General features: G+C 44.2%; 1 protein-coding gene across 1 annotated transcript in view; it reads right to left on the bottom strand.

Moving 5' to 3' along the window:
- RWDD3 (RWD domain containing 3) overlaps positions 1 to 21,132 on the bottom strand; it is a 424,436-nt gene extending 403,304 nt beyond the window's left edge. Inside the window, exon 1 of the mRNA XM_078644140.1 lies at positions 21,102 to 21,132. The gene's annotated coding sequence lies outside the window, so the exon portion shown is untranslated. The remainder of the gene's footprint in view (positions 1 to 21,101) is intronic.
- Positions 21,133 to 26,974: the final 5,842 nt, after the last annotated feature.

Raw genomic sequence — 26,974 nt, 5'->3', positions numbered from 1 at the left:
CTTGATGTAGAGGCCCTCTACACTAATATACCCCAAAGGGATACAATAAATGTAGTGAGAACACTATTAGAAGAGACAGAAGTCATGGGTGCTAACAAAGGATTTATAGTTGAATGTGTCTCACTGGTCCTTCAAAACAATATATTTCTTTTTAAAAAGGACCTGTACATTCAACGCAAAGGGACCAGTATGGGCGCAACCTGCGCTCCAAGCCTGGCGTGCATCTATGTGAGTATGTTTGAAGACAAACATATATACAATGAAATCAGTCCTTTATATGAGAACATCAGAAATTGGACGAGGTTCATAGATGATATTTTTTTTATCTGGTCGGGATCTGCAGAATTACTAGAAGAGTTTTTAGTGTGGATCAACTTGGGTGATGCCAATCTGAAATTCACAGCTAAATATAGCAACAGAAGGGTGGATTTTTTAGATATCACAATTAAGGCAGACAGTAATCAATTGGCGGTGGAACTGTACAAAAAAGAAACTGACCGTAATACGGTTTTACACTATAACAGTTACCACCCGAAAAGCCAAAAAGATAGCATCCCATTCGGAGAATTTCTCCGACTGAGAAGGAATTGTACCTCCCTGGATGATTTCTATAGACATGCTGAAAATACGAAACAGAAGTTCATCGAGAGGGGGTACCCCAAAAAACTGATCAGCCATTCATTAAAAAGAGCACGCTTCTACGACAGAGATAGCCTTTTAGACAAAAAGGAAAAAAAAAAAACTATGGATAAAATTGTCATGGTCAGTCAATTCTCGTCCATCGCCAACCAAATAAAAAACGTTATAAACCACAATCGGAAAATACTTAATGAAGGCAGTGAAACTAAATTACCACGGCCTCTCTACGCTTATAGAAAAAATAAAAACCTTAGGTCAACCTTGGTACATACCTACAGAGAGGATGCTGTGGAAGGACAAAAAACCCTAACGGGTACTAAAGCGACAGGTAATCACAAATGTGGAACCTGTAGCATCTGCGATTTATGTCTAGTAACAAAAGAAGTTTGCCTTAACAACACCAGACATAAGATCAACACGTTGAATAACTGCAGGAGTAAGAACCTGGTATACTTGATCCTGTGCCCGTGTGGCTTAGGCTACATAGGGGAGACAGGAAGAGAACTCAGGGTCAGAATAGGGGAGCATAAATCTGCCATTCGAACGCAAAGGGAAAATGCCCCATTAGTAGACCACTGGAAGGAAAAAAACCACAGTGAAAATGAAATTAGATGGGTGATACTGGAAAAAATAAAAGAACAAACCAGGATAGGTAATAGCACCAAAAGACGTAAGCAACAGGAACAGTGGTATATAATAAAATTCAATACAATAAAGAACGGTTTGAATACTAGAGAGGAATGGGATTCATTAATCTAAGGTAATTCTCTAACACAAGGCTTTGTAGCTCCTGAGTTAACAAGAGTGACACCTACATAGAAAATAGTTTAAAAAAACCCTTATAAATGGCCGCCGCGCTGCCCGGCATGTAAACCCTTCCGGTGAAAAACGAATAAAAACAACGAACATAGGACCACCGTTTATTACAGAACCGGGAGAACAAATAGAAATACGTAAAATTAAAACCGAAAGGCAAATATAGGCGACCACTATTTGGACATCATTTCTGTCCAACAGCCTGCATGTAAGGTGAATCAACCTGTTCCAAAATGGCCACCACCTTCGCGCGGTATATACTGCCTTCTACGCATGTGTAGGAAAGGATTAAAGTAAAGATTTCCCGCAGCTGTGCTACATTAGTTCAGGGGTGGGCGGTATAAAAAAAGAAAAAACGCCAAACCTAACTGAACGAGAGAACAGGAGTGGATGTACCCGTGGGAAGCGCCGCACTAAAATTGACAAGGTAAGCAGGAATGCAACGGCGGGTGGTGGCTTTATATACTCGAGGACCCATTGATTTACTTTACTCGGGTCTCTGCGTATTACGTTATGGTAATGGTGCCAGCAAAGATTAGTTAAACAGAGTCTAGTCCCCGTACCACTTAGTTTTAAAGGGTTTTTCTATAAGAGAGACTGGCATTACCGAGACATGTCATGAATATTTGATCGGTCATTTAGACAAACACGACCGGCACAACTCCCTCGGGTTAACAATACCGGCGGGGATAGTCCATTGTGAACAGACATTTAGAAGAAGAGAGAGCTAAGGAGAGGCGGTTGACATATTTATAAAAAATGCTTATTAAGCAAGCCGACCAGGGGGGCATGACATAGAACTGCATAGCCAAAGTTAGAATTGAAAAAGAAAAACAAACAAAAGCTAGAATCAGACACAAACAGCGCCTATAAAAGAAACAGTTATTTAATAGCGAATGTAAATAGAAAAGGCTAGGGTAAAAACATTTAGGAGATCTACAATGCCCGTTGACTAGCATAAACAGTGTGACTAATTTCTCATACAGATACATGTGAATGCCCACTGATCGTCATCGAGCGACATGTGAGAAAGCTGAAATAATAGGCAAACCACGGGGAAAGTGACCCCTCCTTAAGCCAAAGGTATGTATGGATGTTAAATAAGAGGTGGAGCCTAGACTTTGACATCTTAATATGCAGCACCCTAAAAACTCTAAAAATAAATCCCTATGTACCTGAACAGGGGGCACAGCAAGAAATAAAGAGAAAATAACTCATAACGAAAGAATCCAGATCCTTATGAAATACAGACAGAAAAAAGAACATAAAACCTGTCCCACTGAATATAACGGTAATGTCCTATCCCTCACCCAGATGAACTTTTTGCCATTTTTTGCCAAAAAAATAGTGATTAATACATGTTTAAAAATTTGTCAATAGATTGGAATTGTCCAAAAATAATTTCTTCCACGTTGTAACCCTTGGAGTTGTGTGAAAATTTACCAACACCACTACGGGTATCCTGCACCCGATATAAAGGTCAGTAGTCCCTAGAAATTGTGCTGAAACCAAGTGTAAAAGAACTGGTCATTGACTATATTGTAATGTCACAGAGGGAAGTAATCCAATCATGCATAACGAGATATGTTTTCATTGTTTAATTGGATGTATATATATAGTGAACCAAATGGTGCCATTGGCATGAGAGGTCTCGAAGTAATAGAGCATACCTAGAGGGTGAAGTGATACATACCCCTGTACAGAACTGTAACTGAATGCCACCATCTATCATAGGGCAGGTTTCAGAAATATCACTATTGAACAAAGAGAGGTGATAACTGATATTGACTGACATATTCTGTCTCACACAGCATCGATTTTCACCAATTGATTCAGATGACCCCTATCGATACCGTCCTGATGAAGGTGTAGCCACATTCATGGGCCTATACACCGAAACGCGTCAACGCATTTTGTACTTCTCCATGAATTCAAGCCTCTAGAACTGTGGATATTTTGCACACTGCAATACCGGGGTTTCTAGTAAATGATTGGACAGGCTGTTGAATCATTCCTTATCAGTGATTATACTCTATATCCTTTTCTATAGAGGGGTCTTTTTCTTTCCTTTTTCTATCCTTTGCTCTATAATGATAGCATGTTGATGATTTAGAAATTGTGTATCTCTTTTCACTGTGTTGTTCAGTTGAATTTGCACAGATTGAATTGTTTTTTAATTGTTTTTTAATTTTTGAAATTTGTCATTTTGATTGTATGTCATTTTATTGTATGCTTTCAGTATAATTGAATTTATACTGAAATTTTAACTATGATGCATTCTTTTTTAATAAAAAAACTGTGAATATCACAAACTAGTCCGTGACCAGAGTGATTAATATTTAATATTGAATTTATACTGTCTTCTCGAATTAAGGTATCCCTATACATTGATTTCTCCAGGGATTTTTCTTTGACTTTACATATGATTAAGAGAGCCAGAAAGGGCAGTGGGCATAATGTTTGGCCACAGACTGAAATTCTGGAGTAAATAAAGAATTGAAGTTCTTCTCCGTAGCAGAAAATCTTGTTCAGTGATCCATCTCCAAAGTGGGGAAACAACCTTTACAATGCAGTCGTTACATCGTACTATCTTTACATAGCAGTCATTACATCGGAACATCCTTTACATTGCATGTCATTACAACGCACCCATTACATTACATGTCACTACAAAGCATGTCATTACAATGCATGTCACTTACAATGCATACCATTACAACGCATAGTATCATTACACTATCCGACACTTATCCTACTGTTGAACTCACTGGAGTTAGAATAGTAATTTTTACCCTTACACTATCCAACACTTACCCTACTGTTGCACTCACTGGAGTTAGAATAGTCATTTTTACCCCTACACTATCCAACACTAACCCTACTGTTGCACTCACTGGAGTTAGAATAGTAATTATTACCCCTATACTATCCAACACTTACCTTAAATGCAATGTAATGGTATGCATTGTAAAGGTTTGCGTTGTAAAGGTATAATGCGATGTAATGGAATGCGTTGTAAAGGTAGTTTCTGAAAAAGTGATGTAATGGCATGCTATGTAAAAGAATGCGTTGTAAAGGATGTTGTGATGTAAAAAATGTGTTGTAAAGGCATGCATTGTAAATGTATGCGTTGTGACGTCATACATTCCCAAAGTGGTATCTGGCCTTGTGGAACTGTCCTTGGCTACAGCCTCTGCCTCATCCCATTGGAAACTTTTGACTTCCATTTCAGAGACTCACTCAGAATGTAGAAATCTTCACCACAGCTTTGACTCAAGGCTATCCGATGATGATGGTCTCTACTTGCACACCCCTTCAGCCTTGCCCCACTGAACTTTACTTTCTCAGAACATTATTCTCAACATTTCTTGTAGGACTGAAGTAAGTGCTGACCGGGCCTAATCCACTATGTGTATCCGAACAGTGCATCATTGTGGTCGGCCAATTTTTCGAATTTGACACAGTCTTGCATAACTAGATGTCCGGGTTGGCGATTTGATCTTTTATGCACACATTTTTACAAAAAACTTTAAAACTTTCACAACTCTGGTTCTACAGCTTGGATAATTGTCATTTTGGTGTCAAATAATTTATTAAAATGTACTCTATTTTTCTAAATTGGTGTGGCATTTCTCTTGAGTTGTGTGTTCACTCTATTACTGTTTTGTACTGCATAAATACTTTAGACATTGCCTCTAAATTAAGCCTGACAGCTTTTTGTGCCAAGTTATTTAGGGTGAAGCAGAGGTTCATTTAGTGGCTTTTGTGGTTCACCCAGTAAGGGATTGTGGCTGGTGCTTGATCAGGGCTCAGGCCACAGTCAATCTAATTGCTTACAGAGCCTGTGACCTACACTTTACTCTGGCCACCGTGCTTATGCAAGCATGCACTAAGGTAGCATTTCTACGCCATATTAAAAATAGAAACGCTAGCAAATGTGAGGCTGATTAGGTTTGCTAGTTATAAAACTGTTTTGCTCCTCTTGAAATGGAGACATATTTATACATGGAAGTGGCTGAACAGTTGTTCTAATATTTTATTAAATTAGAAAGAGCATATAAATAGTTAAATACAATAGAAAGCAATACACTGACAAGATATCAATACAAGACTCAATGTCAATACTGTCATATATGGCTCCTGCATAACCATGTAAATATCATGTTTCAAAAAATAAGAATATAGAGGAACCATATTAAACAGTCAGATGTATCACTTGATAAAAATTGAACAAAAGAAAGAAAAGAACAGGAAAAAGACAAAAAGAGAAAGAAAGGGAAGATAAAAGAAGAAAGAGAAAGAAAAAGAGAAGAAAGTAGAGTGAAGAGTGAAGAATGAAGAGAAAAGAGAGAGAGTCTCCTGCTACAAAAGAACAAGAAAAAGAAATTAAGTAGATGACACAAATGGAAATTGCTCTACCAACCCTTTTGAAGCCAAATCCACATGACTATCCAGTGTTCGCCATACTCCACTAGAAATGGAGGGAGAGAGATGATTCTCCTCCACAGAGGTATGAGCCCCACGGAGAAAAGAAACCCAAGCCCACCATGTATGATAGGATACAGAACCAAATGGTTTCCACTTCGTAAGAATAATCTTTACTGCAATTGTCAATAATAAATCTAATAATTGCATATCCACAGAATCTAACGATAATGGTGATGGTGCAGCCCATGGACCTAACAAGATTAGAGGTAGCGAGAGTTGAAACTGAATATTAAAAATTAGCATGAGATGTTTATGAACCAATTCCCAAAAAGGTTGGAGTAAAGAACATTAAAAAAACAGGTGTTTTTGCTATTTTGTCTATTGAGTGTGATGTGGGCGGTAAATAGATTACATTGCTGCACAAATAGTTTGGCACTAATAAATTCTAAGACGTTCACTTTTAACTCTGAAGCTCTGAAAATGAATGTACATTTTAGGGCCCTCTTTAGACCGGTATCTTTTAGAATGATTTCCCTTTTCTTTTTTCTTCTGAGCTCCTGTTTTTCACTGTGTTCTGCATTTCGTTTTCACTGGTTTTAGGACTCTGGGGAGCATATGTATCAAGCCCTTTTCCCGTTCGCAAATGGGACGAGTCTCAGAATCGGCCTGTTTGCAAACGGGAAAAGGCCTTTTGGGATCTATCATCCCAAAAGGGCATTGCAAAATAGGGAATAGCGAAATTTGCTATTCCCTATTTTGCCATTGCATTTAAGGAATAGAAAATAGGTATTCCTTAAATGCAATAAAGGAAGCACCCAAGTGGTGCGATTTTGGGATAAGAAATCGCAAAATACCACCAACTTCCTGTTGGGGGTAATTTGTGATTTCTTTCAAAAATTCACTTTTTTGCTTTTTTCAAAGTGTCATGTGGTGCACATACATGCCCTTAGGGCATGTATGTGCACCACATGTGCTCACATACATATTTCAGGAGTGCAACAGGCTGTCCTTTTGACACCCTTGAAATTTGCAATATTTAGGAATTGCATTTAATATTGCGATTCCTATATACATTCCGTTTTGCAAGTCCTGAATAGCGATTCTCAAAAAACTGCTATTAAGGACTCACAAAACGGGGTTGTCATGCATATGCCTCCTAAGCACTTTAGCACTGCTGACCAGTGCTAAAGTGCAAGTGCTGCCTGTGTAAATTACATTGTTGATTGGTTTATCCATAATTGGTATATTTGAGTTACTAGTAAGTCCCATATATGCAATCACCAGACCTTCCTGAGATAGAGTGGTGTGGGGAGTTGTCACTGACACCTGACTAGGGCTGTACCTGTCCTCACACAAAGCTGTCTCCGGCTCTCTGTAGTGAGTCTGGAGCCAGGTCAGGGAAAGGCAGGGTCTTGTGCACTATAAAGACTTCCCTTTGAAGTTTGCTGACTTCAAAGGCAGGTAGGTTAAAAAGTATAGAACCTCTGACACCCCAATATTAGAACACTAACGGACTGAGCACATTCTGCCAGGAAGAAGAGCTGTATGCCTGTTGCTTTGTTGTGCTGGCCTGCTGCTTCTGTCCTGGGAGTGAAAGCTGGGGCGGCTCCTCCATGTGGGCGGAGGAGCGTCGCCCAACTTCTTTCTCGCAGTGCGAGAAGCAGAAACATAAAATGGTATTATGAATACCATTTTATGTTTTTGCTTCTCGCACTGTGAGAAAGCAGAAAGAAGGTTTGGTTGGGTCGAGCAGGTGGACTGTCCTGCTGCAGGGCAGGGGAGGAGTGGCTTGCCCACTGTTGTGGTCGCAGACTGTTTGGTTGGGCCCAGGGCCGACCAAAGAGTCATACACACTCTCCCATTTTCTCCATGTAGGCTGCATGCAACCTGCGTGGAGAAAACGTCCTTCCCATAGACGCCTGTGCGGTTGACGTCCCAGCCAATCACAACGCTGCCATTGTAGCATTGTGATTGACATAGGGAGAAGAGGGAGGCAGCCTGCTTCCTGGGACTCAGAAAGTAGAGAGAGAAGGAGACGAGACGCAGGACCGAAGGCAAAGGTACGTTTTTTTTTTTAAATTAACACCCCAGCGCATGACCCCACTACCCGCGAGTCAAGCCGGCCAAGACTGAGTGAAAGGACTGGACTTTGCTTTCGGTCTCCTGCTTTCCAAGGTTCTCTAAGGGCTTGTGTGTGCTTGCCACCTGTTAAGAAGTCTCAGGGTCTTCAAAGACTTCACCTACCAGTGCCTGGGTTCTTCAGCTGAGAGTCCTGGCTTGCAGAGTGGAGCTAAATTCAGGGGCCCTTGGAAGTAGAATGTGGTGAACTGAAGGAGAAAAATCCACACATCGATTTCCGGCACCTTACCGCTGCATCGCTGCAAGATTCTATGCATTGCCACTGATAGCACCAGAGTGTGTTCCCTACTTGACGCAATGACCACAGCTTTCAATGTAGGCCCCAGCTTTTCTTCACAACGTGTCAGAAGAACCGCCGCATCATGAGTTTTGAGCACTGCATCACCGAAGTCCAATGATGCACTACTCCGACTCCATCGCAGCACCTGCTTCATTGCTGTGGAATCAATGCAGAACCTGTTTCACCGCTGTCACACTGACGCAGCGCATCTGGATTTTTGATGCATCATCCCTGTACCGCGATTCCTAATCAACCCTTCACCGCAGTAAGGAACAGAGGCGGCTTTTTGTAGAAATCGATGCATCACCTCTCCTTCCAGTAAGGAACTGGCACAACACCTCCCCTGACAGTAAGGAACCGACGCATCACCTCCCCTGAGTAGCAGTGAAGAACCTACATTTCACCTCCCCTGGCATGAAGGAACCAACGCATCACCTCCCCTGGGAGTAAGGAACTGACAGATTGCTTTGCTTTTCAGGTCCCTCACCTCACCTGCACTTCGCATCTTTGATTTTGATGCATCCAAGGTACTTTGGGCCTCGGTTTTGAAGTCCGACCGCCATATTATATTACAATGACGGTGGTCGTAGTCCAAACTGGGTGGTCAATCCAACTGGCTTCTGACAGCCACATGGAGCCCATCGGCCAGTCGGAACCTCCACATAATTCCATTCAGACGGTGTTCCTCCATCGGGATTATGATGTCAGTTTCCGACAGACTTTCCATGTCATGCTTTCCGACATGGAAAGCCTGTTGGAAACCAACTTTGAGGACCCCTAGCTGGCCCCCCTCTTTCTGCGGCCTCCAGTTGTGGGCCAGGGGAGCACCTATTGGGAACCCCTGTAAATCCCTGCACATTGTGGCAGGCGCCGTGAGATAAGGTGCAGTGATTTACTGTAACTCCCATTTCTCTATGGGAGCTTGTGCTGCATCCGGTTTCTGACTGCCGCACAAGCTACCATAGGGAAATGGGAGTTTGCGACCGCTCCATGTGCGGTTGCATCATAATTACGGTTTTGGACTGCCAACCCGAAGTCGTTATGTTTCGAAACTACAGAGATGTCGGTCAGTAGCAACTTGAACCAACATCATAATCAGGCCCTCTGTGTTAAAAGAAACACATTTATAAATTTCATTGGACTGAACTTATTTAACCTTTGAAAAGTGGTATCTTTACTTGTGTATGTTTAATATTTGTCCTTTTGGTCTGGTTTTATTCATATACATATTGACTCTTTTTCTAAATGGGTGGGGACTCCTTTTATAGTGTTTTCAGTGTGTTATTGTGTGTTTAATTACACATGCTTTACACATTGCCTCTGAGATAAGCATGACTGTTTGTGGCAGGCTACCAAGGAATTGAGCAGGGGTTATTTTAGCAGTGTGACTTCTTTACCCTGACTAGAGTGTGGGTCCCTTCTTGGACAGGGTGCAAAACCACTGCCAAATAGAGCCCTCCATTTCTTACAGCCCTATTCACAAACATGCAGATGTACTGCTTTTCGGCAATCACAAGTATTCCCAGTAGTTCTCCTGGAAAGCTATGCCAGGCGCAGGTTTCGAGCATACTACTGGGAATGTAATATGTGATCCCATTTTTAGAAATCTACTTAGTGCAAATTTAAGCAGAGGGAGAACGGGAGCTCCTAATGCAAATACATGTTTCCTGTTTTTTAACCACAGAGACACCTTTTTACCCATAGAAAAAGCCTTTCCCTTAGACCTCAGCAAATCTGGCATAACTTGCTCCCTTTCTCATCCTAGAAGAGGCGTTACTCTATTTATTGGCTGCAATCATTTTTAAATCAATTTCAGGATGGTAAGGGTTAAAGGGACAGATGTAAGTCGGCAAATACCGGTCGGTAACGGCCGATTTCGGCCGTTACCGAGCGGTATTTGCAAATGGAGATGTAGGGGCCTTAAAATTTACAGAATCGGTATATTTACCGAATCGATAAAGTTACCGATTCGGTAAAATACCGATTCTGTAAATTTACCGAATCGGTAAATCAATATGTAGGTGGCACTGAAAACAGTGCCACAGGCCCTTACCGATTTGTTATTTACCATGTAATACTATTGCATGGTAAATAACGAATACCTGTGTACATGCACATCTGTGCATGTACACCTGTGCCATGTGACACACACATACATACATGCCCTAAGGGCAAATACCTAAGGGCATGTATGTGTGTCACATGGCACACAAGCCACAAACAGGGGTGCAACAGGGTGTCAAAGTGACACCCTGTCCCCCTTGTAAATTCGGTAATTTTACCGATTCTGTAATTACCGAATCGGTATTTGCCATTGAATCCTATGGGCTTCAAGGCCCGAATCCTATCGATTCGGTATTTTTTACCGAAAAATTACCTACATTAGATTTACCGATTCATGAATACCAAATCGGTAAAATTCGGTATTTAGAATCGGTAAATCTAATTTACCTACATCAGGCCCATAGTTCAGTATATTAGTGTCCACAAACATATGGGCATGCACAAACTTTCAAGAGTGACAACTACTTGTTACACACTTTCCCACCACAATCATGGGATGTACTCCTAATGATTTCTCTGTATTCATGATGATGAATTCCACATAAGTAAACTCATGTATGCTTCCCTAGAATCCTTTTTCTAAATTGGTGGCAGGCAGTTAGTAGTAATATTTTACCACCCAAAATTACTTAAGGAATTAGATCATTAATTGCTATTGAATAGAGCTTGATTTGTTTACTTACCACATTTGTATTTGAATTCTAAACTAAGAAAGTCATCATAGTTTGAGTTGTAATGATTTGAACCAATTTTCCATCAAGGAGGGTTAGCAGGAATGATTGATGGATGTTTGCACATGCACACCAAGGGATTTATGGGCACAATCAAGTAGTTCACCTTGGGGCAATAATATACATATGGCACACTGTCCCTTTTTTGTGTGCCAGGAGCAAACAAGGACAGTGCACTCTAATAGCCAATTACAGATAATGAGCTTTAGTGAAAGGCACAGTGGCTGTTTGAAATATGTGATCCATCTGTCACAGTGCAGGTGACAGAGTGCTTCACAGAGAGGGGCAAAGACCCCTCTGCAAGCGGTTGCAGTGAGTCAAGTGGGCACCATCAGGTCGAGCACTGATGTTGTAACACCTCTTTGTGGAGCACTGACACTGCCTCTCTTGACAGTGTGTTTGCCTCTGCACCCACATATATAATGCAGCGTGGGTGCGGAGGCAATGTGTTTCCCTCATTAGCATTGAGCCATGCCACCATGGTAATGAGGGAACGCCATTAGTTCTTTTTATCTTGGGTTTTGTCTTCCCAAGTAATTCTGATATGTTGCTATGAATATCAAAACAGCTAAATTTACCCCATACAGGAAAACGTACTCCAGCCAAGAAACATAAAAAATAAGGAATGATTAAGGTAAAATATAAAGGTATCATTCATGCACGTTAACGCTGATCTATTTTATTCTAACATGGCCATCCCCCTTTTCCCTTTGTCATTACCATAATCCACAGCTTACACAGAGTTTCACTTTTAATATAAAACATCATCAAATAAGAAAGAGACCAGCACATGTGTCATGACCTACAGAATCACTAATGTGGAAGTCGGTGTAGTTACAACAAGTTTTTTCATGTGATTTCCATTCCTGTTGTGATGTTTGCAATGGCCCACAACAACAATGGTGATACTGCATAGGATTGCTAATATCAGGGCTCGGTTGTTAGGCTAGTCAGCGTAAAGTTCCTGTGTGGAATTCAGCTCTGCCCAATCACAACTGGCTTGGCATTTCCGTACCAGGTTTTCCTTATTCCAGGTATATCACATGGAATATTAATGGCCAGAAATTGGAAACATTGCTTGAGGATTTGGCTGGAACATCATCCCAGCCCAACTTATTTCAACAGCAGGAGGGGAACATTCTACCTCATGCGAGGGCACGCTTCAGCTCCCCTCACCTACCTTTCCCTAATCTCCAAACCTTACTCCTTCTACCCTAGTCATGTAGAGAAACACCTGCTCCCAAACTGGATGGTTAAACTGCTTGGAATAGGGACAGCCGTGTGGAACTCTTCAAGGTAATTCCATGCCCACATAGTTATTGCCCATTCTGATGAGTTTAAATTGTAATGGCACTGTACTGGTGTGGTGGTACAAGTAATTGCAGGTGCAGAACCTGAACCCCGCCAGTACTGTTCAGCTTGTAATCAGGTCCAAGGTGGTGTATTACACCGTCGGAGGGTGCAGAGTGGCTGATAGAGGAGATGTCGTACCTTGATGAAAGTGTGACTACAGGGCAGCGGCCCTACTCTGGCCCAGGGTTTAGAGAATTAATATTGACACTCGGGTACGCCTCTGAGTGCGTCTACCAAGGGCAAGTATTTCCATATTGTAATCCCTATCAATGAGTTACTTACTAGGAGGGACTTTAATTTAAGGGATTTGTCTCCTAGGGAAGCCATTGACCCAGTAGGGCAGTTGGAATTGGCTGAAACAAGTTGATACAAGCAGGTAGGGTAAAAGAGACATAGCCGTTCTAATATACCCGATCATTTTTAATCCTGTCAAGGGGGACCCATAATAAAAATGTGGGGGTTATCCACTTAGTGGCTGATTACGATGTCAGTCGGAAAGGCTCTGAATGGCATTCGGTTAATCAGAATCAGATTCAGAAGCTTTGTTTCCAACTGACACAGAAAAATTTCAGACTGAACGATTACGATGGTCGGAAACCGTTCGGACTGTCCGACTCGGTTCCGAGTCATATCCAAATGGCATTTGGAGACATCAAATTGGTCATGGCCAACTCGTACGTCTCTACCTAACACGTTTCTGACTGAGCGATAATGATGTCGGATTCGGACAGCCTTTCCGAATCGGTCTTTCCGGCACAGATCGGCTGTCTGAATCTGACTTTGGGGGCCCGTAGCAGGCCCCCTTATACCCAGAGGCCTCTGAATGGGCACCGTCTGGGTACCCACGGATCCCCTCTTTCCAACCATGCGCAGTGTGGCAGGCACCATGGGGTGCCCACCAGAGGGTGCCTGGTTTTCTGCAACCACCCCTTTTTTTCAATGTGAGCCTGTGTTGTTGGTCAGAATACAGGCTCCAATTGAAGTCAATGGAAGGCTGAACGAATGATGTTCGGAACCATTGAAATCAGTCGGGTGGACTCCCCTAACCCGAGTCGGTCGGAAACCATTCCGAAACGGATTCACTCAGATTGTTTTCTGACCAACATCGTAATTGGCCCCTTAGACAGTTTTAATTATTTTTTTCTGTAACAAGGGATCCCTCATGAAAATAATCTCTGATTATCTTTTTTTGAAAACATGTGCTCCACCCTGAGTGTTGGTCTGCCCCAGGGTGTGTTAGCAGCCCTATGATGAAGCATGCCACTATTAGTGGGTGAGGGCAATTTAAACATCCCTACGGGGTTGTCCTTTAGGTTTCTTCAATTCCTCCTTTTTTTCTTAATGCACTGCCACTTTGCTGGGGGTCACAGTAGTCCTTCCCTTTTTGTGAGGTTTGGTGTATTATAACAGCCACAAAAATGATGCTAACACAGAAGAATCTTGCCAATTAAGTTCAAGTAAACCTGCAAGATGCCAATTGTACGTCACAATAGACAGCAGCATGGAGTGGATAGTTCAATGTGGGACTGTAAGCCACACAACACAGCACTTCTCCAAAATCAGAATTAGACCTTGTAAACACTGATAAAACAAACAGATACCCATGCACACGCCAAGATAAATACAAAAGTAAAGTCAGTGTAGACTTGAAGAACGTTATGGAGACAAAAGCATGGAAAATCATACAGCAATAGTTGTAATTATGAGACAAATTAGGCATTGATGTGCAGTGTCTTTTAATGTTCAGACACGGAAAGGACCAGCCGACACGTGTTTCGTCGCATGTGGCACAGTCTGCCTGTGACTCTTCAGGGCTGGCTAAGGATACAAGGGAAAAATACTTGGGATGTATAACAACATTAAGTACATTTCTCTCATTAATTATATAAGTGCTGAATTTCAAGGAAGTGAGCCAAAGGAAAACCCATAATATCTGCGAAACAAAGGGTAACGATAGGGCGTGGGGCGTGGTTGCGTGTGGAAACTAGGCGACGTGTCTCTGGGTGATTAGATCATTTCACCCATGAGCTAAAGTGGTGGCCAAAAAGCGCTTCGTTAAACGGACATTAGTGTACATTATTGAGGGTTGTAAAGGTGACAAAATATGCGGTGGAGATCCAAGGGAGACATGACTGTGCTGTGAAGAAAACGTGACACACACGACCCGTATGTGAGAACAGCGTGTTCTGAAGCACAATCATACCTGCACAAGATAGAATAGAAGTTGAAAGGTCTGTAAAACATAAAATGAGGACAACATGAGCTGAGTCGGGGGGCGTGGCTAGCAGCCGAAGGAAATGGCCGCGTTCTAAAGCGGCTCCTTTGCCCTCGCTGCTTTCTTGGCTATATATCCTCAGCCAGTGCACCTGATTTCACCCTTAATCGTGGGGCATCGCTGGTACGTACGGCTGGATGAGTCTGCCTGCTCCTGGATCGTCCTGGGGCCCAGACGACCGCTAATGATCCCCCGGACGCTGCTGCCCCCGGGCCTCGAGATGGCGGCCGCGCTGGCTAAATGCTGCCGGACCTGACTCCGGGCCTGAATCCGGGGCTTGGACGCCGACTAGCAAAGTTGCTGACCGGGTCGGAGCTAGAGGTGGTGACTGCTTTCACCCTCCGGCAGGCCCCATCCTCCGAGCACCGGTGAGTGCCGCCCTGCATTGCCGACTCTGTGCCCCCCCCTGCTGCCCGGAGAAGAATCCACGCGAGTCCCCGGCTTTGGGCCTGCTGCCGGGGATCGCTCGGCGCTGGCTGCCACTGTCCTGCCTACACCCGCTGCCTGCTCCATGCCGCGATACCTCCTTGATTCACCATCAGCCCCCAGGGTTGCGGTGGGGGCCGCTGTTGCTGATGGGGTGCGGCGCTGCCATCCCGAGCAATAACCCGCTTTGCAACGGGGGGGGGGCTCCAGAAACTGAGTTCACCGGGCCCGCGCGAGCTGCCCCAGCGGGCCCTGCACTCCGGACTCCACGGAAACGTCTCTGATGGTGGCCCGGTCTCCTTGCCCTGAATGTGCCAGCCAATGGGTCGTGGCTGAGTGACGGTGACTGGCAGCATCGACTTTGGCCAGTGCTTACTCCATATCGACGCCTTGCTGCATCAAGCACGACCGGCTGGGGCTCTACACCTACCCACAGGCGTTTAGGCTGTGGAGGGGTCCCGGGGCGCCCCCCCCCCTCCTGGAACAATCTGCTGGGTTCTCTCTGATGTGGAGCACTATTCCCAATGGCCTACTACGTGCTCCTCGGTGAGTGGTACCGCTGCATTCCCTTCTACACCGCAGTGGCTCTACACCTCTCCCCCCTCGCCCCTCCTGTTGCCTCATATTCTCTGACGGCCTTGCCCAAGGAGGGGCAGCGATAGGCAGCCCGAGCCGCGATAGTGAGAGCCGGATCCCCCCGAATGTGCCTAAACCCCCTTTATTGACCTGCACAGTGCGGGTTGGCTTCCGTGATGGCGTCCTCCAAAAACAATAGGCCATCCACCCAAAGGCAGATCAACAAACTATCCTGGGGATCTAAGGGGGAGACCAAGGAGGTGGGCTCGGAGCCTGCGCCTAAAGCAGCAACCCCTCCGCCGACAACTCAGACCCCCACGCTGGAAGATGTGATGGAGGCAATAGCCGGAGTTCGCACATCGCTGGAGACCCGGATAGACTCGGTGAACATAGAGGTCACCCTGCTCCGAGCGGACCTCTGCAAAATGAACTCCAAGGTACGCGACATGGAGGTCAAGACCGCAGCTCTCATGGATGATACCTCCACCCTCCAGCAACAAGTGACCCAACTGCAGAAACAGCAGCAGGAAATGGGGGAGCTCCTTGACGATTACGAAGGACGCTCAAGGCGCAACAACATCAGCATCCTGGGGGTTCCGGAATGGATGGAGGGGCCGACCACCGACCTCTTTGTCGAGAATTTAATCTTGAAACATCTCCAGCCAAGACAACTGTCTAACTACTTCTCCATCGAGCGGGCGCACAGGGTCCCGGGGGGAAGACCGAAACCGGGTGCCCGCCCTCGACCCATAATTGCCCGAGTATTCAACTTCCGAGACCAGGATGTCATTCTCCAGACGGCACGAACGGCGCCACCCCTGCGCCTGGAGAATGCTCAGGTCACACTCTTTCCCGACTTCACAGTGAAAGTCCAGGCTCGTCGGCAAAGCTTCCTCGGAGTCAAAAAATGCACTGCGTGCCAAAGACATAAAATACACTATGTTGTTTCACCGCTAAACTACGTGTGGAGTCAGAAGGCAAGACGTGGTTCTTTGTATCCCCTGGTGAGGTCCGGGACTGGATCGAGGGATGGCGTCCATCAGGGACCACTTCAACTCATCGCCGGGGTTCGACCGCGCACAGCGGCTCGGGCTTGCTCCCGGAAAGTCAAGACTTGTTCACCAATGGCACTCAGGGCGACCAGTGACTTTTTCAGTTACCCGATATTTCGCAGGTGTTGGCCCGAGTTACTATCCTGTAACCCGCCTTGTAGTGTCGGGACCTTTTATCTTTGACCAGCTGGTATCAGCGGATTTGTGCCCGCTCAAGGCTTTCACGTATCCTTTTTCTGGCCCGGACACTATGGATCGTCCAGATTGTTATGTTATTTCTGTACTGTGTAAAAGACTCGAGTTTTTCCGCGTTGGGCTGTTCGTGCTTCAATCCTCTCCTGCAGCTCGTGGTATGGCAGCTTATCAAGGACTGCGCAAACATTGTTCCATGCGTTATACTTAGAACACTAATACATAATCTGGAACAGTCCGCCTATGACTTCCCATGACATCTAGACTGACTAGTCGTTTGTATGTGATAATCTCACTTCTGACTAGGACTAATTATCATAGTTCTGTGGTTTATCATACCGGTTAGAACTTCTCTATTCATCCTGACTGCACTATTGAAAGACTTATCATTCATCACAATCGCCCTGACGAAGCTCCTTTCGGAGCGAAACGCGTTGGCTGTCTTGTGCACCTTGAGAAATAAGAAAATAAAAAGAAAATACCTTTGGAATAAATTTTTGGCTTCATTGATTTACTTTCAATTCTGGTGCTGCCTCCATTTACTTTTGAGAACTTATATACAGTGCTGGTGCGCGCTACACCTCGGAGGAGTCCAGACAACTTCTGGAGGAGATGCGCCTACCTACCCTCTCAGGGACGACCAAGAGACATTAGACGCGGACATCACGGTTGACGAGCTAACTACGACGCTCTTTGCCGTTAACTCCGGTAAAGCTATGGGCCCTAACGGAGTTCCCATTGAATTCCTGAAAGGCATGGCTCCGGGGATTGTCCCTCATCCAAAAAACATGTTCGAGGACAGCAGGGACAGTGGTTCCCTACCGCTCGACCTGAGACTAGCCTCCATTGTTGTCATCCTTAAGCCAAATAAACCACCCACTGACTGCGGTTCATATAGGCCGATCTCTCTAATTAGTGCTGAGGCATAGATCCTTGCGAAGCTTCTGGCTAATCGCCTCCTCCTCGTGCTTCCCTCTCTAATTCACGATGACCAATCGGGTTTCCTTCCGGGGCGCAACGCGGCCCTCAATCTTCGGAGGGTCAATAAAGTCGACAGCCTATTATACAGCAAGACGCCGCCATTCTGTCCCTTGACGACACGATGGCTTTCGATTCTATCGAATGGCCCTATCTCTTTGAGGTCCTCCACAGATTTGGCTTCGGACCTAAGTTTATCCGCTGGGTACAACTCTTGTATACAGACTTACTAGGCCAGGTACGGGTCAACAACCACACGTCTAGACAGTTTAGACTTCACAGGGGAACAAGGCAAGGCTGCCCCCTGTCACCGTTGTTGTTTGCCCTCACTCTAGAACCCCTGGCCCACTGGATCCGCACAGACGTCTCCATCAGAAGCCTCCAATGGACCGATGAGATAACGGACAAAATTTCCCTCTATGCAGATGATATCCTGATATATGTAGCCTCCCCTCAGTCCTCTATTAACAGTCTATTCCACGTCCTTACTAACTTTGCGAAATACTCGGGATTTTCGATCAACTGGTCTAAATCGACGCTGAACATGCTACACGGCCCCCCGCCTGTGCTGCCCCGGGGGTTCTCCATTACGGTGGCTTCCGATGGATTTAAATACCTGGGTATCTACGTTACATCAGACCCCAAAGTGTTCCATGACCGAAACCTGCTGGGTCCCCTCAGACGGTTGCACAGTGACGTGGCCCATTGGCGATCTCTTCCACTATCCCTCCCTGGCAGGGCGGCTTTATTTAAAATGTTGGCGCTCCCACGTTTCTTGTACGCCAATGCAGAATTGTCTCTTTCAGATCCCCGACTCTTATTTTAGTGCTGTGGAGGCTGACATTAGACTCCTATTATGGGACGGTGGTGCAGCCCGTATCGCCTTACGCAAACTCTGCCAAAGCTGGTACAACGGTGGTATCGCCTTGCCTAACCTGCGCCTCTACTATTGGGCGTCACAACTGGTGGCTGTTAACCAATGGATATATGGTTCGCCCATGAATCCGGCCTTCCTCCTCGACAGAAGCCAGACCGGGCGAGAGGGCTATCTGGGTGCCCTATATAGCAAACCGGTTAGGAATAGATATGTTGGACCCATGGCACACACAGTTGCACTCTGGCATAGGGCGAACAAAAGTATGGGGTGGTCGGAGAAACTTACTGCGGCAACACCGCTATGGTCGTCGCAACATTTGGGCTCCCTCTGCTTCCTTCGAGGATTCGACAAATGGGACATGGTGGGCATTTCGATGGTGGGCGACCTAGTATATAGGGGTAAAATACTGACGTTCGCTGAGCTACAGGCCAGACACTCCCTCTCACTGACAGAATCTTTCCGCTATCTTCAAATCAAACATGCCATCCATGCCGCCATCCCCGACCTCACATCCATACTCGAGACTTCCCCCCTGGAGGATAGACTGCTATCAGAACCCCTCCCTTCGAAGGCTATCTCTTACACATACCGCAAGCTCTGTAATAACCTTCCTGACACCTTCCAGCCACTGCGGGACAAATGGGAGGCAGACCTAGGTCCGTTGGATGACGCGGAATGGCAGGCGGCCTTAATGTCCTCTAGAGAGGCGGCTATCTGCCATCGGTTTCGGCTCACCCAACTGAAAGTACTACACAGGGCCTACATGTCTGCTCCCACGCTAGCCAAAATCGGTAGGTGCCTTGACGAGCTGTGCCTACGGGGCTGCGGCCTACCTGGCACCTTCTACCACACCCTCTGGGAATGCCCGGTGGTACAGCGATTCTGGGAGGGAACACACCGCAAAATGGGTGACTCCCTGGGTAAGCTAGTCCCATTATCTCCCAAAGAATGTGTCCTTAATGTATGGGGGGCCACCGATTTGAACGACCTGGAACTACATTGGGCGGCGTTGGGTTTCCTGCTTGTTAAGCGCTCTATAGCTATGAAGTGGGGTGTTCCCGGGAGGCCGCTGGGGGTGGGCTGGATGGCTGAGATGGATCGCTGCATGCTGGCCGAAAAAACTGTTTATAAAATCAGAGGTTGCCCCAAGAAGTGGGACAAAAATGGGGACATTGGAACAAATACCGTGGTGAACTCTGTGAATCCCCGACGATGGAGCTGGCCATGGCCAGAGCTGGACCTTTATGACGAAAGGCATGCAAATCTCTTTCTTGATTGTGGTAACCTTAACTCAATAGTGTCGATATACATGTGACTGATTTCATGACTCTGCTTTCTTTCTAAAAAAAAATGATGTTAAAAAAAAATGTTGTGGGTTCAAGCTGAATGAGGAATCGAAAAATATTTAAAATAACAAAAGTATCTCACCGCTCTATCGGTGATAATTCCAATCCGACAGGGCTCTGGACTGGAAAAATCGTCTGTTTGAAAGGATTGTTTCCTTAAGGAATGTAAAAGAGAGTAAATACGGAGCCACCTCATAAAGGTGTCAGTGTACAGGATATATTGTAGTAAATGGCATGAAAACCAATTACCCAGCACAAAATGTCCTTATTGAGTGAATAGGTAAATTGTGATGGCGGTACACTTCAGGTCACGTGGTCAACTAAAGTTAAAAAAAGACATAATGGGAGGAAAAGGCCGAAATAAGATTAAATTAAAACTGGGGAAAAAGAAAAATCCGAGGTTGGAGCGAGCATAATACCGTAAGCAGTCGGGTTGTGATTATTAGAACCAAATGAGCTCTGCCCACCATGAGCTCATTTAGAAACAAGGGTTTTAGCGTGGCATGGCGTAGGCTCGCAGTTATATAAAGTACAGGTGAGCGTAAATAAAAAAAAACGGAATGGTATGTGGCATAGTGTATGGCCGTGGCCACTGACAGTATAAAGTGAGAATGGGTAAGTAGCATTTGGCCACAGAATACGCACGTAATTATAGGTAACGTGTTGGCAAAATGGACGTGATTTAAAAGTATCTTACAGGCTGAGTTTGAGGCACCACATATAGCGGACGGTTCCGTGTATATTGATACGGATAGAGTAACTCACTAGTGTGTTCTTCCCGTTGGATTGAGGGAAATGGAAAAAGTTTCAAGGCGAGGGTACTAAGAAAAATAAAAAATTAAGGAGAAGTCTAAGTTAGTGCCTCTGGTTTTGCCGTACACTGAAACTGTGGGCATATCAGCCGGTGAGCCTGCAAAAGAACGACTTACTGTGTTCTTGGACTGGTGCGTCAACGAAGAACATCCTCTCGTGTGTAAACCGCGTAAGGTTTCCAAGAGTTACTGCTGAAGGCGGATATAAGTACCCCGCCCCATGGGCGTTGCGATGTTCCCGTGTTTAGAAAACTAGAGCGACTCTCGAAAGCGGAAGTAGCTGCTTTCGATGCACGTTATGCAAAAAGAAAGACTAGAGCGTTGACCTATCGGGTTCAATTAGTCACTGTGGCGCTTGATAACTGAATAACAAAAGTCACTAGTAATCTTTCATGATTGTTGATAAATAGTACAGAAAAGAAAAGTTAATAAAAATAGCACAAGCAAACAATATTCAAGGAGCAGAGCTGTTAGGGGCCGTAGAGACGAGACGCAATGTGGCTGTTGGAGGGCAGAAAGGTGATGGTCATGTGAGTATGCGGAATGGGACAGTGAGGAAAAGGCTGTGGTGTCACCTTAATCTAAAATGAGGCATGCGGGCTAATACATTTTTTATAAAACAATCATAGGGACACAATATTATTAATCTCCATTGTGTATGCATTTGGTATACCGACTGTTAAACATATACGAAAGTTATTATTCAAAAACATCCCATTAATAGTATAGGGACACAGTAATATTACTCTCAATTACGCTTGCATGTGATATGTCTATTCTTATGCATACGCAAAAATTCTCATTATGGCGAGTTAAATGTGACTAATCAAGGCACAACAGTTACGTGGATAGATTAAACAGACAACATGACCCAAACATGTCATGATGGCATGATTGCCAGCGAAATAAGGGTACATGTCATCCAAGCTTCAATAAGAGCATAAGTCCCTTTGAGTTGTAAATAGCCCTACATACATTTCACTTTAAGCTGTGAGGAGAATCTTGGTTATTGTATACAAGTTAGCAAAAAGTGATGATTGGCAAAATGGCATAGAAGACTGAACAGGTAACAAGATACATCATAGATGACATACATTCAATCCCCTAGAAAATACTGCAGCTCGCGGTCGTAATTAAGAGCACACTCAACTAATCGAAGACGCATGATCCACATGGCCTCATTTCGTCTTAATCGTAATTCCCTGTTTCCACCCCGGATGTTCGGTGGGGTTATGCCAATGCCAAATAACTTAACCTTTGGCTGGTTATCAATAGGAGCCTGACATGCAGCCGCATGTAAAGCAACTGGGTATCTTGGATCTTGTTTCTGAATTGCGCGTGTATGCTCAGCGATCCTGTCTTTTAAGGGTCTGATCGTACTCCCTACGTACACTTTCCCACAGGTACATTCAATTACATATGTGACGAATCTAGTGGTGCAATTGATGTTGCTTTTAATCTTGTGATTGTCCCCATTGGGACTGGTATATTCGATTATGTTTGGCCCATCTGCACATAGAGCAAAATCCACATTTGTAGAAACCGATGCTGTGAGTAGTCAGCCAGCTCATAGTGGATATATCTCGTGGGATTGTGGGACTTAGCCTATTTCTCGGAGTGCGTCCCTTCCTGTATGTGATTTGGGGATAGCTGGAGATAAAGTCACAGAGACTCTTGTCCGCTCTAAGTATCCCCCAATGTTTTGAGAAACTCCTATGGATATTGTGGTTAGGCTGTTGAAGTCAGTGATCATATGTACAGTGTTGGTTGTACCTTGTGTTCTAGGTTGTGTCCGGAGAGTATCAGCCCGTTGTACCTGTCTTACTCGTTCTTTGGCTTTGCAGAGTGTGGCGGTTGAGTAGCCCCTTATAGAGAATCTGGTTGGTGTGTCAGCCAGATAATGCGCAAATTCTTCATCATCGCTACAATTTCTCCTAACACGTATAAATTCACCATAGGGAATGGATTGAATTTGATGTGAGGGGTGCGAGCTGGTGGCGTGCAGGACTACATTGCAGGCTGTCTCTTTCCTAAAGAGTCAACTGTGCAGTTTATTATCTTTGACGTATAGTTCTATGTCCAGAAATTCTAGTTTCTCCGTACTGGACTTCATCGTGAAACTCATCTGCCAGCTACTGTTCTTCAAATACTCCAAAAATTTCTGAAGGTGACCCTGTGTGCCTGACCATATGAGGATGCAATCGTCTATGTACCTGCCCCAGAAAATTATGGAGTCAATAAATTCAGATCGTCTGGGTCCCCAGATTAGGTCTGATTCAAGGGTCCCCATAAAACGATTAGCAAAAGAGGGTGAAAACTTGGATCCCATAGCCACCCCCTTCTTTTCCCTATACCAGGTTTTATCAAAGATGAAATAATTATTGTTTAGGATAATTTCCATCATTGAGATAAGCATTGTGGTGTGCTGCCACAAGGTAGCGGGTCTGTTGTATAGTGTCTGTTTGATTGCATTCAAACCGAGCTCTGGGTTGATGCTTGTATATAGAGCAACTACATCTAGGGTTGCCAGAATGGTGCCCCCTTGCCACTGTAGGTCCGCCAGGGTGCTGAGGATATGTTTAGTGTCCTGTATATAAGAAGGTAAATTCCGTACAAGGGGTCCCAGAAAAAGGTCTATGTAATCAGCCAACCTTTCTGTGGGGCCCCCAAAGCCCGAGACAATGGGTCTACCTTGTGGGAAGGGCAAGTTCTTGTGTACCTTAGGTAGTGTGTAAAGCCATGGGTAAGTTGGTCGAGACACTTTGAGGAAAAGATATTCATCGTTGTCTAAAAGTCCTGCTTCCTTCCATAAACCTAGTTTTCTGTTAATTCTGTTTGTGAGTGGTTCAATGGGGTTATACGTGAGATGTTCGTAACATGTTTCATCTCCCAATTGTGTCAGGATTTCCACTTGGTAGTCTGCTCTATCCATGACTACTATGTTACCCCCCTTGTCAGCTTCTTTTATGATAAGATCATGGTCATTGGTGAGTGAGGACAGTGCAAATCTTTTGCCCTTAGATTATCCTTGTATTTAAAAGTGTTCCGATTTGGATGTGGATTGGGTCTGTCAATGTCCTCTAACAGGCGTTTGTAGAAGTTGTCGATGGGGTTCCCACCCGGAAGAGTGGGAATCCACCTGGATTTGGACCTGAGGCCACTGGCAATGGAACGGTCTACCCCTATATCAAGTTCCTCCAATAGGAGTTCCATGTCATAGGGTGTATGTTCCTGTTCTGCAATAGATAAGAGAAGTTGGGTAGCTTGTACATCCTTAATAGTGAATACATCGGAGTCAACACGTGTTGAAATGTTTTTAACTGCTTTATTAGAAAACAGATTACAAGCAAAATGTACCTTCAGTTTGAGGTTCCTGACAAATTTGAATAAATCAATCTTTAGCCGGCAGACATCACCAATTGAATAAGGATTAAATGATAGACCTTTGCTCAGGAGGGAGATCACATCAGGTGACAGAGTTTTGGATGAAAGGTTAATAACCTGTACCTCACTGTTAGTGGGCTCCATTATTTCCTCATATTGCCTGATCTCAGTTTCTGCCTGTAGTTGTCTGTGCCCGCCCCTTCGCCCCCTGCAGGTTTTGGATCTGGGCCTTCTTTGGTTATGGGCAATCTGTACCCTCTCCTGATCCGTTGGACCTCTTGTAAAAAAGATTATGTTTGTTGGCCCGTGGTGTCTGTGGTACTGTCATTGCTCTCACAGGTGCTAATAGCACTGAGCGAGGCGTTGCTCGATGAAGCTGAGCTGACTTCTGAGGGTGCTTTGGGTGTCATGGTGGTATTGCTACAGCGGGATTTCAGAAATCATTTCTAATCAGTACTCACCATTTCCCTGAAACCTTTAAACACACAACCATTCGTCAGTGGGGCCCATAACACTGCACGTTTACTCTGTTCACTCACGCTTGGCTTCAAGGCTCTTGGTGAATCACACTGGAGAAATGCTGTAACATTTGGTGGAGTGTCTAAAACCCTATTTAAATCAGTTATTATTTACACCTACGGATTATAACACTTTACCATGGTTTTATTCAACCATTTAATTATTCAGACGCACCACCATAGTGACAATGGATCTGCTAGTAAGAAAATTAGGCTTAGGAAAATCACAAGACCACCTTTTAAAATTCCATTTTCCCAATTTTATTAAAAGCAAAACTTTATTATGTCTGACATTTATGCATTAATTAATTCTTTATTCAGTAAAATCTTAAACTTTATTTCAAAATTATCATGTTATTTAGAGCTCAGGAAAATCGCTTATTTTAGAAATCAGTTAAAAGTTTAGCAAAGAACAGATAGTTCCAAATTCATTCTCTCCTAACATCCCTAACTAACACCCTCATCTTATCCTTCAGTCCTGCAAAGCAAACAAATATAGTTCAAAGAATCTTGCATCCAGGAATCAGTCTTCAGTCTGGCAGCACTTCTAGTAGAAGTCGGAAAAGCGAACCCATCTAGACGAAACCAGGGTTTTTTTATACACTAATTTCTCACTTAATCTATCTAAAAAGTAACTACTACTACTATTTGAACTCTGATTGGACAAATTCGGTGTGGGTGAGCATCTCCTCACCATTACAGCATCGTATTCACAATGAATCAGCAGAAAAATAAAGGGGCTTTGTTTAAGACAGTCTTTAGCCTAGTCGTTTCCTTGAGTGGCAACATCAGGAGCTTTTCCCATGATCACAACATTCAAGCGTCCATGTTTGGCACCCATCCTAGGTTCCGGGCAAGGTAGCCTTGAACCTCCTCGAGCACAGGCAGTTCACTCTGACTTGCAGACTTTAGGTGCGCCTGCGCTGTCCAGCTCTTGCTCACAGTTTACCCACGCAGCCATTTTCATGCAGGCCTCAAAGGCCACTTTTTGGAACTATCATAGAAACAAACACAAAATCATGTTAAATATGAAAAATGAAACTCTTCTGTTTACCTCCCACCATACTAATGTTTCCCATTAGTTGTTGCCTAGCAAATAAGCCACACAAATGCGTTTTATACTTACATAATCGACCATTTCTTAGCACAAAACGGGTACAATAAGCACATTTAGTCTGCGTTTGTTTATATCTAAGCTGTGCATTAATTCACAACATGACAACAATACATATTAGCAAATTTTATTGCAACATGCAAGCAAAATTAGTACTCCCGTGTGTAGAAAGTGTATGCATCATATACTATGGTTGATTAATTCACAAAACATACCATTAGTAAATGTTAACGTTATGGAACATTGACTTTGAGAGGGGTACACAAAATTTTGCGTTTACCACCTCGCTCCATCAGTATTGGTAGTGTTACGTATTAATGGGTAATATTTTTGGGGGTAGGTGAAAATTCTACCGCTAGCATAGTCCCCCTCATCCCTCTTTAGTTGTCTGGCCTTTCTTGTTTTTATATCATTCTGGTGTTTCATTAGTATTTCATCTAAAATGGTGTAGTTTTTAACTGTGGCCGCTGGAAGATTCAAGTCCTTGATCTCCTGTTCTACTATAGCTATTTCTTGTTGAAATGTAGACACCTTGCACTCTGCACTTTCAATGAGTATATCCATAAGGGTAAATGAGTTGATGGTAAGAGATTCCTCCCACTTGCCTAATAGATCTAAATCAAGGACATCATAGGTTGGGAATATCTGAGCTCTTAATCCCCTTGGTATACATTTCAATTTCATATATTGTTTTAAAGTGGTGCAGTCCCACCACTTGGAGTTCTCTTGCTTTTTTAACCTTTCTAATTTCGTAAATTTATCTTTCAGTCCCTCTTTCCGTGGTGGGTTGCCACTGGTTGAGGCTACGTGTGTGGGCATTCCCTTAGCAAAGTTGTCAAACAGTTCCATGGCGGCTTTGTCTCTGTCCATCATAATGATGAATAGAATTTAGTAAATTCAAAAAGTGTGGATATAGCGTAGCGGCTGCCCCCCTGTAACAATGGTTTCTAAGGGTCAGAGAGAAGGTTTTTATC

This window comes from Lissotriton helveticus, chromosome 1_1, assembly GCF_964261635.1.
Source record: "Lissotriton helveticus chromosome 1_1, aLisHel1.1, whole genome shotgun sequence".
Lineage (NCBI taxonomy): Eukaryota > Metazoa > Chordata > Amphibia > Caudata > Salamandridae > Lissotriton > Lissotriton helveticus.
Note: the sequence above shows the minus strand (reverse complement) of the source record. Positions and strands in the feature narration are given on the sequence as shown.